Raw genomic sequence first — 13,015 nt, 5'->3', positions numbered from 1 at the left:
AATGATGCTCTGGTGACTGCTTCCTTAGATGAAGCGGGATTGGCCTAAGTGAGTGGTGGTAATCTCATCCCCCTTCCCGAATGACTGGGCTAGGGATGGACGTGCGATCCAGTTTTGGTCAGTGAAGTGTGATGGGGCTTCCTAGCTGGGATGAAACATAAGCCTCTAGAAAAGAATGTCTCTGTCCCCACCCCCACTCCTTCTTTGAGATGTTGTCATAAAGACATGGTACATGGCATGATGCAGCCTTCTGGTACTGATGAGGTGACAAGTGTGAGGAAAAACCAGAATGCTGAAAACAGTGGAGAGAAAGATGGCCATGGCTGAATTGCTGAATGAACTGCCTACCTCCCAGCTCCTTGTTAAGTAAGCCATAAATAGCCTGTGCTTTAAGCTACTATTAATTCCTTTGTAGTTGCTACTTGCAGCTCAATGCATTCGAATTGAAACAAATACTTAGCATTCTTCTGGGTGGAAGTTGTTTCAAGCTCCAGCCAAACAGACCTGGAGCATATCCTTCAATTCAACAAGTTTTGGTATGTACTAATGGGCCAGACAGCCTACCAAGTGTAGTAGGTCACAAAGATGGCTCAGAGACTTCCAGGTTCTCACTGGGGGACAAACACACGAAACGGATCCTAAAATTCACATGGAAATGCGAGGGACCCAGAATAGCCAAAACAATCTTGAAAAAGGACAAAGCTGGCAGGACCCACACTTCTCATTTCAAACCTTACTACAGAGCTATTGTAATTAAGACTGTGTGATACTACTGTCTCTTCCTTAGCATAAGGACAGACATATAGATCAATGGGATAGAATTTAAAGTTCAGAGATAAACCCATACCTCTATGGTCAATTGATTTTCAAGACAATTCAATGAGGAAAGAATAGTCTTTGCAACAAATGGTGGTGGGCAATTGGATATTGAGATGAAAAAGAATGAAGTTGGACCCCTCTCTTACACTATATACAAAAATTAACTCAAAATGTATCAGACCTAAATGTGAAACTCTTAGAAGAAAACATAGGTGTAAATCTCTGTGACCTTGATGAGGCGAGGGTTTCTTAGATATGACACCAAAAGCACAAGTAACCAAAGGAAAAATACATAAATTGGAGACCAAGTTTGTGGTAATTTGTTATAGCAATCATAGGAAACTAATACAGGTACCCAGGATGAGCAACAGTGGGAGACATTACTACTCTTGGACTTGAACAGTCAGAGGGAAGAGGCAGTGTTACCAGAGTCCCATGAGGGCTGAAGTCATGGAGAAGGGCCACCTGACAAGAGCTGTGATCCGAGAGGGGGTGCAGCCATGCCAGGAAAAGAGAAAGTGCAGGCTAAAATACCCTGGTCTCTCTCTCCCAACATCTTCTCCCCTTCTTTTACCTCCTATTAGCTGAGGCCTGCAGGACACGGGAGGACAAGGAGACCTGTGTGATGCAGTTTGTATATCAGTCTCTGGGCACAGCTGGGCCAGGAAACATTGAAGTGGTTTTGAGGTGGGTACTGGGACAAATGGAGGATAACCAACATGGTGGGTAAAGGGTATATCCGGGTCTATTCAGCAAGGTATAATAGCAACCCCACTACAGTGCCTTAGCCAAAATAGTTACAATATTTCTGGTGAAACTGGAAGTCTAGAAGTAAGCAGTCCAGGATTGGTGCATTGGCTTAATGGCCTCAACCTAAAAGTGGCACATGTCGCTGCTGCTCCTAGTCTATTGGCCACAGCTGGTCACAGTGCCCCAATCTAACTGCGAGGGAGGCTGGGAAACATATTTTTTGTTTCTCTGTTTCCCCATCCTTTCTTCTTTACTGTCAGAGTCCACTTGCCATCATAGAGGCCCAAAAAACCCAAGGCACATACTCTCCTTCCTCCCCTCCTTCCCTTGTGTCTGTGGCAGGGAATGTGGCCTGATTGTGACCAAAGGATGAAGAAGTCTATTGAAGGCCTTCTAAGAAATGTTTTCTCCACTATAAAAATAGACACCAAGAGAAAATGCTCCTTTTTAATCCAATATTGTCATGTCCACACGTGTTACTCAAAATGTGGCAGCCATCTTGTGACCATGTGAGGACAAATGAAGAAATTAACATTCCAAGGCAACAAGAGTCCAAGTCCTTGATGACATAACCAAGCTGCTAAGCCAGCCCTGCCCTTCCTCTGGACAACTTGTCAGGGGCAGTAATCCATGTCATTGCTTCAACCACTTTTCATCACATGTTCTGTTGTTTGTAGAAAAACAAATAATGCATTTATTTCCTGCGTAAGCCAACTTGGCTTAAATTTTCTAGTACCAGAAAAAAAAAGAAAGAATCTCAACTTGTGCGCCAGATGGATCCAGAAAGTAGGAACTATGCCCATGACGAGAAAGACTGATTAGCATGGAATATTAATCAGAAACCAAGGGAACCAAAGGGAAAATGCAGTTGATGAAGCAGAGATCAGAGTGGTGAAAGGAGCTGACTGTGTAGGCTCCTTTCCCAGGAGCTGATGCCTCTGGATTACCCTCCTAATTAAAATGACATGACAATGAGAAACTGCAAAGTGAGGAGTAACCCGAAGGGGGGATATCTGGTAACCAGGACTTAATGAACACCAGGCAGAGAGGAGAGACACAGGAGAAGAGTTTGAGATAGGGCAGAGTTGGAGAGAATGGGTCCCCTGGTGTCACGGAATCGCTTCCAGGCTGCAGCTGGTTACCAGCTCTCTTGCAAATCAAATGGGAAAACATGTAAATTCTCAGGTGAGAAACCAAGTGTATAGTAGTTCTGGCAACATCGCCTCTAGGGAAAACAGCCAACTACAGGTGGGATTCTTCTGGTCAGATCTGATTTGGGGCTAGGAATTCTGGATTTGTGGGCCATGGGTGTCCAGCCTAGTCTGCTTTAGAGCATTAGCAATGCGTTTATTGCGGCTAGCGTCATAAACATGTCCCTTGGTGTAATTCAATATTCAATATGTGGGAGATCTCAGGGCTCTTCATCTGTCAGGCTCCCAGAAGAAATTGGAAGTTAGTAAAAACTTCCAGCACCCTACTTGTCTGCTAGTTGCTGCTGTACTAGTGGTTACGTGAATCTGTGATGAAAAGCTGCCTCTTGTCTGGGTCTTCATTTCCTAGTAATACATGATCATTGAGTGCCTATTATGTGCTGAGCCACATGCTAGATCCTGGAGATACTAAAGACAACAAAGTCCTGCACTCCTTTGGGGAGAGACTCAGACGTGGAGCAAATGAAAACAAAGATTTCTATACAATGGCCACTGTGTTAAGGGCTAGGACAGAAAGGACAAGAAGTAGGCAAGAATTTTGACCTAGATGGCAGAGTCAAGGTCATCCAGCTGAGATGGGACGGAGCACAGGATGTGAGTACAGGCAGGACACAGGTGGGGACGAGAGCAGAGGACCGGGCAGCTGGAGCATCAGAGCCCGAAGCCTGACGCTCCGTGTTCAGGACCTGCTTCATTCAAAGATGAAAAATAATCACAAATGTGTCCGATTAGACACTCTGAGGAGTCTCCTGCTGCAAAACAACCAGCTCCTACATGTACCACAACTGGTGTATACCCAGCTGGGCTCAGAAAACAAAGGAATTTTCTACAGGAACATAAAAGGAAGCTAAAGTGGTGAAAAGGGAAAATGTCAGGAACTCCAGGTGGGCAGCTGCTGATCAGCTCAGAGGTCAGCTGCAGGTCAGCTCAGAGGTGGCCGGCGGCATAGGGCTGAATATCAGCAGGTCTGTTCCACAGACCCTTCAGCTGGAAGGCAGGCATCAGGTGCCCATTAGATGCCAGGCTCACCAGAGTGAGCAGATACCCAAGATCCCTGCTGTCACAGGCAGACACCAGGCAGCAATCTTATCAGGGAAGGAGACAATAAACAAGGAATAGATAAGTAATTTCAGAAGGTGGTGATATGAAGAAATTAAAAAGCGTAATGTGGTAAGGAATTATTATGCAGTGGGGGGCTAACTTTAGCTGGGGGTGGTCAAGGACACCCTCTCTGAAAAGCTGACATTTCAGTGAAGAACTGAATAATGAGAGGGAGTCAGTCATGCAACCTTCCGGGGGATAGAACTTCCTAGAGCTAGAGACTTCTCTTTTTTCCCAAGCCTCTACCTGGAATCTAGACACTGATCCCAAAGCTTTTGAGAGGAAACAGCCCAGGACTGGGACATGCCTGCCTTTATCGTCGAGGCCTCTGGGTCAGGGTGCCCAAGACCGAGAGCAATCAATGCGAGAGGGACAGGCTCTCCCCTCCTGGGCACAGACAGCAAAGGAAGAACCAGCTGAGATGCAGTTTGGCCACAGAGCAGGGGTGCTGTTTATATTCAGATGTGCAATACAAACCCAGAGGAAGGAGTGTATTCTGTTATACTGCTCACCTGGGGTGGGAATGGGGAGAAGAGAAAGCCAGAGATGATTCAATCTGCGCTGCTTCAGCAATGTGTTATTGTATCATTTGGGAAGAGAAATGTAATCAAAAATACATTAATTTCTAATCTGCACCGTCAAACACTAAGTACAAATTAGTAATCAGAAAGTACAAATATTTTCAAGGATCTTAAGGTCTAAAAAGGATCGGTAGGTTCCCCCACCCGACAGGCATTTCCCTATTTGTATGGAAAAGAGCTACAGCCATATTAGTAAACAGCACTCATATCAGAAACAGCAGCTGGCTAGTGAAAATTCTGCACCTAAAATTGATTTCCAGCTGGCAAACAAACAAACAAAAACCAGTGTTAGCGTGGGGATATTCTGTAACACGCTTAAGCCCTATGCTTCACACCATCCTCCAAACCTTTCCCCCAATTTGCTTTCTTTCAAGTTTTTAAACATTAAATAGAATTTCTAAATAAAGAAATAAAAAGAGCCAACAAATTAAAACAACGTTTTTCTAGGTATCCTCTCTCAGGTCAATGACATAGAATGTGTTACTAGGACCACACCTGCTACGTATTTGTGCTAACCTGTATGGCCTCGATCATGCTTCAGACCAGTGCTTCTTGAACTTCAATGGACCTCTGAGTCACCTGGGGAGATTGTTAAAATTACAGAGTCTGGTTCAGTATATCTGGGAGGGGCCTCTAACTGTCCATTTCTAATTCTCATGCTAGCGACCATGGACCATGCTTCGAACTGTAAGACTTAGGAGAAGCAGAACAATGAAAATATGACTCACCTTTGAGAGCCAGAGTGAGCGCTTCTTTATTGTTATTATCGAGATATAATTCACACCCCATAAATTCACACTTTTAATGTATACCAGACAATGGGTTTATTTTATTCACAGAGTTGTGCAGCCATCACCACAATCAATTTTAGAACATTCCCATCACGCCAGGAAAAAACCCATACCTACTAGCAGTCACTCCCTGTTTCCCCCAAACCCTTCCCCCAGCACCTGGCAACCACTAACTTATTTTTTTCCTACTGATTTGACTATTCTAGACATTTCATATAAATGGACTCGTGCAATATGTTGTCTTTTGTGTCTGGCGTATTACATTTCACATAATGTTTTGAAGGTTCTTCCACGTTATAGCATGTGTTGGTACTTCTTTCCTTTTTCTGGCTGAATAATATTCCATTGTGTGGATAAACCATATTTTGTTTATCCATAATTTGATGCACATTTGGATTGCTTCCCCTTTTTGCTATCATGAATGATACCTTGGCATTTTTCAGGAGTGCAAAGGGGTCCCAAGCCTTGTGTCATAATCACTTGTTTATTCCAGAGGAGTTATCGCTACCTAACCTGCAATGTTCGCTTTTGGCAGAGTTGAGAGCTGCGGTGAGTCTGGACTGGGAAAAGAAGGGTGGTGGTGGCTGGGAAGCAGCTGCACCTGCCCAGTGAAGCCATCAGCCTTTAGGGTACGTGTTTTCCCAATCCTGTTTTCTGATTCTTCACCCTGTTTAGTATTAATGCCATTTGAACAGGTGGTCTGACAGCATTACTATCACCATTAAAAAAACAAAAAACAACTATTTATTTTGAAATAACTTTAAACATATAGAAGGTGCAAGAAGAATACAAACAGCTCCCACATCCCCAATTGTTAGTGTTTCATTTGTGCCACCCTCCTCCTCTCGACATTCATCACTATTTGAGATCAAGTTGCAGACAGGTCGCCCATCTTTCCTCAAAGTGGTCCACCCCTGCCCCCCCACTCAAGGACTCTTTCCTACATCACAACATCCCTAGCAAGAAATCAATGCTATACCACACTACCTGCCCCCGCCCCGCGCCCTCACACCCCATTCAGATTTCACCTTCTGTCCCAACAGTGTCCCAACATTTCTGGTCCAACAGCCATCCGGGATCACATGTTGCAGGTAGCTGTCTTTCTCTTGTATCTCCTTCAGCCTGGAACAATCAGTTTCTCATTATCTTTCATGACCTGGACAGTTGTAATGAACACATTCTGTGGGTTCTCCCTCAATGTGGCTCTGTCCAGTGTTTCCTCCAGGTTCAGCTTCAGGCTGAGCATCCTTGTCAGGAATTCCACCAAAACGAAATGACATTTTTCTCAGTGATTCACAGCAGGGGCACGTGATGTGTCCCACTGGTGATGTGAATCTTGATCACCTGGTCATGCTGGTATCTGCCAGGTTTCTCCACCAAAAAGGAAGAATCCTATTCCCCTTTGTAGATGAGAAATATTTTGTGGGGAGACCCTGGGGGACTAAGTCCCTATCTTCCATTTTTAAGATCATCTCTCACCAGCCTTGGCAATGATTGATTGTCACCTGAATTCACCACCACTGTAATGATTGCTAAGTGGTGTTTTCTATTTCCATCATTCTTCCACACATTTATTAACTGACATTGTGCTACAAGGAAGAGCTTTTCTTTCCCACTCATTCATTTATTCATCCACTCATTCACATGGCCTGGGTTGTATTTGTTACCATCACTATTTACTTTGATGCTTAAATTGTCCCAGATTTGGAAAGACCCTGCCAAGTGTCTTCTCTGTCCTATGAATGCGCAGCTTTCATTCTTTGAACACTTCGTTACTTTTCTGGCGCACAGGATATACTGGCTCGTCTTTTCTTGCCTCAGCTCTGGAATCAGTCATTGCTCCAAGGAGTGCTGGTTTCTTTTAGAGGACGGTGGTATTTAGAAACCAAGATCTGGTGGCCCAATGCTCACTGCTGCTAGAGTATCATTGCTTCTAGACCCTCTCAGCAAAACAGAGTGAGGAAATACATGAATGCATACATATGCTTACACATAAGAAACACACACATCCATATTTTTCTTATATCTTGATAGATAGATAGATAGATAGATAGATAGATAGATAGATAGATAGATAGATAGATGATAGACAGATAGATAGATTTAAGACATGAGTTTGCACCAATACTTGTAATTTCAATGCAGCACCTCCGGGTTTTTTCTAGTTTTCTCTCATTCCATATTTATAAATCCCCTCTCAACAGTGAATAGATTTACTTAGTCCTTGCCTATCCTTCTCTTTGAGAAGCCCTGGATGTCCCGGCTGCATGCTTGGCCCTCTGGCTTTTACACTCAGCTGTCCTCACTGGTGAGTCACTCTCACCTGTTTGCTACATTTTTTCCCCCCGAGTGGTCATCAAGCTTGGTAACAGCTTTATAGTTACTATCTCTTTTATGTCGCTAATATCTGAGACAGCTAATAATACACTTCCTTCACTGAACCACCACCAGCAAAAATTTTAACAACTGCACTGCCATCCTGTACCAGGGACAATTTATGTGCCACCTGCCTCCAGTAATGGTGTACTCACTGTTAGCCAGCTGGCAGGTGATCCACCTCCAAAATCCCATCCTGTCTGTTTTTTGGACGGTCCCACTTCCAGTGCCAGCTGTCACAGGCTGCATTCTCCAGGAAGCAGACTGTGAGACACACTGGCCTGGAGGAGTTTTGGGGTGGGGGCAGGATACCGCTGCGGAAAGGAAGGAAACGGGATTGAGCAGAGGGAGGCGCTGAAGTTCACATCATGCACCTCTTTTCAGCTGAGGCCATTCCCCAAAGGGACAGACAGCTGAGGCCCATCTGCCGCCAGCACTTCCGGCAGCTGGGGGAATAAATCAGTTCGCGTTTCCTATTTCCTGGAGGAGGATCTTCATAGTGGGTCCAGCATAACATCGGCAAGGCTGTTCTGTGACCACAAGTGAACCATCTGTGCTGCATCTACAGGTCCATTCTCAGATCTGAAAATCAGTGAGCAATGTTTTTATTATTGCATTCTGTGAATATTGTTTACGACAGAGCTCGTGATCAATGTGATTACTGATGACATTTTCTTTCTCACACGTTTGCTTTCCTCTGTAGTTTCCGATTGCTTTGATTGCACTATGTGAAGAAACGTGTCTGCTAACTTTTTCCAACCTCTTCATCCAATCTACTATTCTGCTGAGCTCTCCATCTCAAGGTCCTCTGTTTGCCCACTTCAGTTTGAATGAGCTGCAATTCCAGTCTTGCTGTACAGTTGTCACCATGGGGCTTCCCTTTACTGCTTTCCATTGTTAAATTTGTTGTTTTCTGGATTCCATGTTTAAAACCTTTCTTAATTTATGCCCTGGGTTTCACTGGGGCACCTTCTTGGGACAGAGACAGCAAGGAGGCAAATTTTATGAGTCAGAAAAATGTCTTTATTCTGCCTTTCCATTGGTTTGGTGATTTGGCTAAATATAGAATTTTATGTTGAAAATATTTTTTTTCATCAGGAATTAAAAGCCATTGTCTGCTTGAAATGGATTGTGATTCAACAGTCACTCAATGAACATTTCGGGGATGGCTAGGCACTAGAAATACGCCGAATAAGACAGAGTCCCTGCTCTTGTGGAGGAGACAGATAATACATAAAAAACAAAAACAAGGAGGAAGACTTGGTGACAATAAGTCCCATGAAGAATTTAGAGAAGGGTAGAAATGCTGACTGGGAACGGCTATTTTAGATGTGCTGAGCAGGGACACCTTTTCTGAAGTAGTGACATTTGAGATGAGACTCAAATCATGAGAAGTAATGAGTCACGCAAAGGTACAGGGAAATTGTATTCTCGTCAGAAGCAATGACAAAAAAGAAGTCTTTGAGGATAAAATGAGTTCTGGCACAGTTAAGAAACTTCAGGAAGGCACCTGTAGCTGGAGTGTGGTACACACACAAGGGAGAGAATGCCGGAACATGAAACCTGGTTTTGATTCTCATTACTTTGTAAGTGACCTGGGTTTTTTTTGTTTTGTTTGTTTTGTTTCTAGAAACATGTAGGATTAGTGATGGATTGAAGATGGCCATGAATTCTTTGACTCTCCTCCCACTGACATGGGGGGTCTACGTCTTCTCCTCTTTAATCTGGGCCAGTGGCTGTCTGACCAATAGAATACACTGGAAATTACGCTGCTCCAGTTTCTGGATCCAGGCCTGAAGAGACTGGCATATTCTACTTCCTGTCTGTTGAAATATTTACTCTTGGAACCCATCTGCCATGCTGTAAGGAAGCTCCAAGTCACATGGAGAGGCCATGTGTAGACCACAGATGAGCTTCCAGCCAAAGCCTGTGTCACCTGCCAGCCACATGAGTCCGACCCCATCAGCCACCCACTGAGCCTTCAGATGACTCTGGTTCCAGCTTTTGTCTGACCGCAGCCACATGAGAGCCATCCCCAATGTGAAAGCTGCCTAATTGAGCCCAGCCCACATACGGGAACTGTGAGGGACATTTTTAAGTTACTGTGCCAGGTACCTGCTGGGCCCTTTCAATCTGGAGATTCACCACCTTCAACTTTGGGAAATATTCTTATATTACTTCTTTCACAATTTCTTCCTTCCACATTTTGGTTCCGTGTCTGCACCTTCTGTTAATCAGATGTGGGACCTCATGGATTGATTCTCTAAGCCTCTCCAATTTGTCATAGTTTAAATCTTTCATTAGTTTTATTTTTTGAGATATTTTATCATTTGCCTTCAACCTTTTATTGAGTTTTTAATTTCAGAATATATGGGAGGTTTGGGTTTTGTTTGTGATTTTGCTTTTGTCTGGTTGGTAAGCATAAGGGGAGGTGTGGGACATGGTGAAGGGGCTCACCTATTTTGAATTTTCAGCCCCAGTTCTGCTCCCTCCATTGCTCCCAGTGTCTCAGAGCCTCTCCTGGGTCTGCAGGGCAGACTAGGTCTGGTTCAGGCTGGACCCCTATGCCCCCTCCCACCCCAGCTCTAGGCTGAGACCCCTCTGGCCTGACTCCTCCATGAGCAGACCTCCATCCAAGGCCTGTTATCTAAAAACATGGAGTAATCATTTGTTAGCTGATGTGCCGTCCCATTTTGATTTGTTATTGTCCCACCAAACTTAAAAAAAAAAATTGTCCTTCGCTATCATTTTAATGAAATCTCTTGAAAGAAAGGAGTTAAATTTGTGTGTTTTGTTAGCTTCATTAATAGGAATGTACGGAGATAATGGACCGTAAATGTTATCTTTTTATTTACAAATCTACCTTTTTACCGTCCTACTGAACATTCTTTTAATTTATTTTCCTCTCAGAACTTTTAAATAATCATTGGTTCTTTGCATTGTCTGGGAAATATTTTGTTTTCTTTATGTTCTCTGCCATATATATGTGCTCGTCATTTTCAGCAGAGTTGCGTTTATGTGAATTTGAATTGGTCAAATAAGTAAATGGAATAAACGTGTTAATAAAACCTCACATTATGAACAAATTTAGAGCTATTTCAAATCTTCCCAAATTTAAAAAAAATATATTGCTTTTGTTAGTTAGTGTTTTGGTCAAGAATCATTTCAAGGCTGACTGGCATAGGAATGATTAAAACTGCACTTACAAAATGGCCACATGGTGGCGCCACTTCAGCTGATAAGCAGATGCATGCAGTTTTTAGAAATATGGGAACCACACTAATAGGCATTGAAATTTTGGCCTGTGGTTTTAGCGTAAAAAGATTTTTATCTCTCAAGACTATTCCACCCAAGCATTATGCATTGGTAGTAATGTGAGGGCTAAAAAATAGTTTCTGGATTACTAAACTGCGAGCTGTCGTTAGATGTGATAGAAAGCCGTGTAGGAGGCCATAACAACCCTCCATGATATGCCAGGTTGTTAATTCAGAAGAAGGCCCTCTGGGGGCCGGTCTGGTGGCGCAGGCAGTTGGAGCTCCATGCTCCTAACTTCAAAGGCTGCCGGTTGGATTCCCTTATGGGCCAGTGGGCTCTCAACCACAAGGTTGACGGTTTGACTCCCGCAGGAAATGAATGGTGGGCTGCGCCCCCTGCAATTATCAACAGCAACTGGACCTGGAGCTGAGCTGCACCCTCCACAACTAAGACTGAAAGGACAACAACTTGAAGCTGAATGGCACCCTCCACAACTAAGATTGAAAGGACAACAACTTGACTTGGAAAAAGTCCTGGAAGTACACACTGTTCCCCAATAAAGTCCTGTTCCTCTTCCCCAATAAAATCTTTAAAAAAAAAAAAAAGAAGGAGAAGAAGAAGAAGGCACTCTGAACAATAAGAGAGATGATACTGAGAAAATTCAAAACAGCTCTAAGTTAAAAAATAAGCCACAATGGCTGTAGATACAAGCCTGCTGAAAGCATTCCCTTTCATGCTTGTTCCTATGGGAAAATTTGACTCAAATTATTTGAGTGTTGAACTACACAAGAACTTCAGATAAACATTGTAAAATGTTGTCACTTTGAACAATTTTTTTTTTGAATAAGTGTTTTCTGTTTTTAAAGAGTATGTCTTGTTTATGCCATGCTGGACCTGTGGAGAAGATGGAGGGTGGAACCATTTTACACCTGATGGAATCAAGGCGCAAAGCATCGGACAATTGATCCAAATCACAGCTAGAAAGGAGATGAATCAGGACTAAAAATCTAGACTTCTCATTCAAGACTGGCTGGCAGGTCCATTGCTATTATAGGATTTTAGTTATCGCAAAACTCCGTCTTTTTAAGGAATCTCCTTCCCAATCCAACCACAAAATTTAAATATGAGAAAAAAGAGATGAGTTATGGTTAATAGAATTCAGTGCTCTGAATAGGAATTTGGAAAATTAAATATCTCTAATGAAAGTAGATTACCTTTTAAATTTTCTTTGAAAAATTATGATTCATATGAGATGAAATTCCTAGATCAGAAAAAGAAATTTGTGAGGAGACAATCTTCTTCTTTCTCTGTTCCTCAGTCTCTAACTCCTCCCTGGAGGCAGCCAGCCACTGACACTAGTTTCTTATGTAAATTTGGCTCTTTCTTATCTAAGAAAGACTCATTAATTTATATATAGGATATATATTATATATATTATTATTATATATTATAGTATATGTATATATGTATATAATACATATAATATATAGTATGATTTTTTTGAGCATAGAATCTACATTTTATACATAGTGTAGTACACACACAAAATTCATATCCTCCTTTTTTTTTTTTTTACACAAAATGGTAGTATATTATACACACTGTTGTGTAACTTAACTTTTTTTCATTTAATGGTGTACCTTGGAGAGTTTTCAGTGTTGGTACATAAAGAGTCCACATCCTTTCTAACAGTTGCTTAGTTTTCCATTGTATGGTTACACATTTAATCCATTAAATACTGATGGAATTTTGGGTAGCTTTGCCATTTAGAATTGGCCTCACAGCAATTGCTCATTCTCTCTTTTTCAAGGGAGCATATCGACATTTTCAAGAAAGGACAACTTGATTGTATGAGGTTGGTAGAAGCTGACAATGACCTGTCTTTGTTTGGCAGGCGTTCTTCTAATTTCATAGCTTTTTTATTTTATTTTATTTTTAAGCTGCTTTGTTTTGAAAAGTGGCTGGTCCTTTTCAAAATTTAGAACTGCACCAAGTCAATTAAATTGCAGCCCAAAGCAGTAAAAACTGGCTTCAGATTCCAAATAAATTTAGTGAGAAAAACAGAGCTGCAGGCCAGATCTGAGTACCTGCAAGCCTCTGCCTCCTGCGATCCTCCCTCTGGGCTACAGAG

The 13,015-nt window shown here is 42.6% G+C and overlaps 1 long non-coding RNA gene across 1 annotated transcript; it reads left to right on the top strand.

The window, feature by feature from the left end:
• Positions 1-8,036: 8,036 nt before the first annotated feature.
• LOC308508312 lies at positions 8,037-12,086 on the top strand. The gene is made up of 3 exons (XR_013995010.1): positions 8,037-8,221; positions 8,333-8,432; positions 9,260-12,086. It is a non-coding gene; the product is annotated as an uncharacterized lncRNA (long non-coding RNA).
• The last annotated feature ends 929 nt before the right edge of the window (positions 12,087-13,015 follow it).

The sequence above is a fragment of the Rhinolophus hipposideros genome, assembly GCF_964194185.1.
Source record: "Rhinolophus hipposideros genome assembly, chromosome: 15".
Lineage (NCBI taxonomy): Eukaryota > Metazoa > Chordata > Mammalia > Chiroptera > Rhinolophidae > Rhinolophus > Rhinolophus hipposideros.
This window is presented reverse-complemented; position numbering and strand designations above follow the sequence as displayed.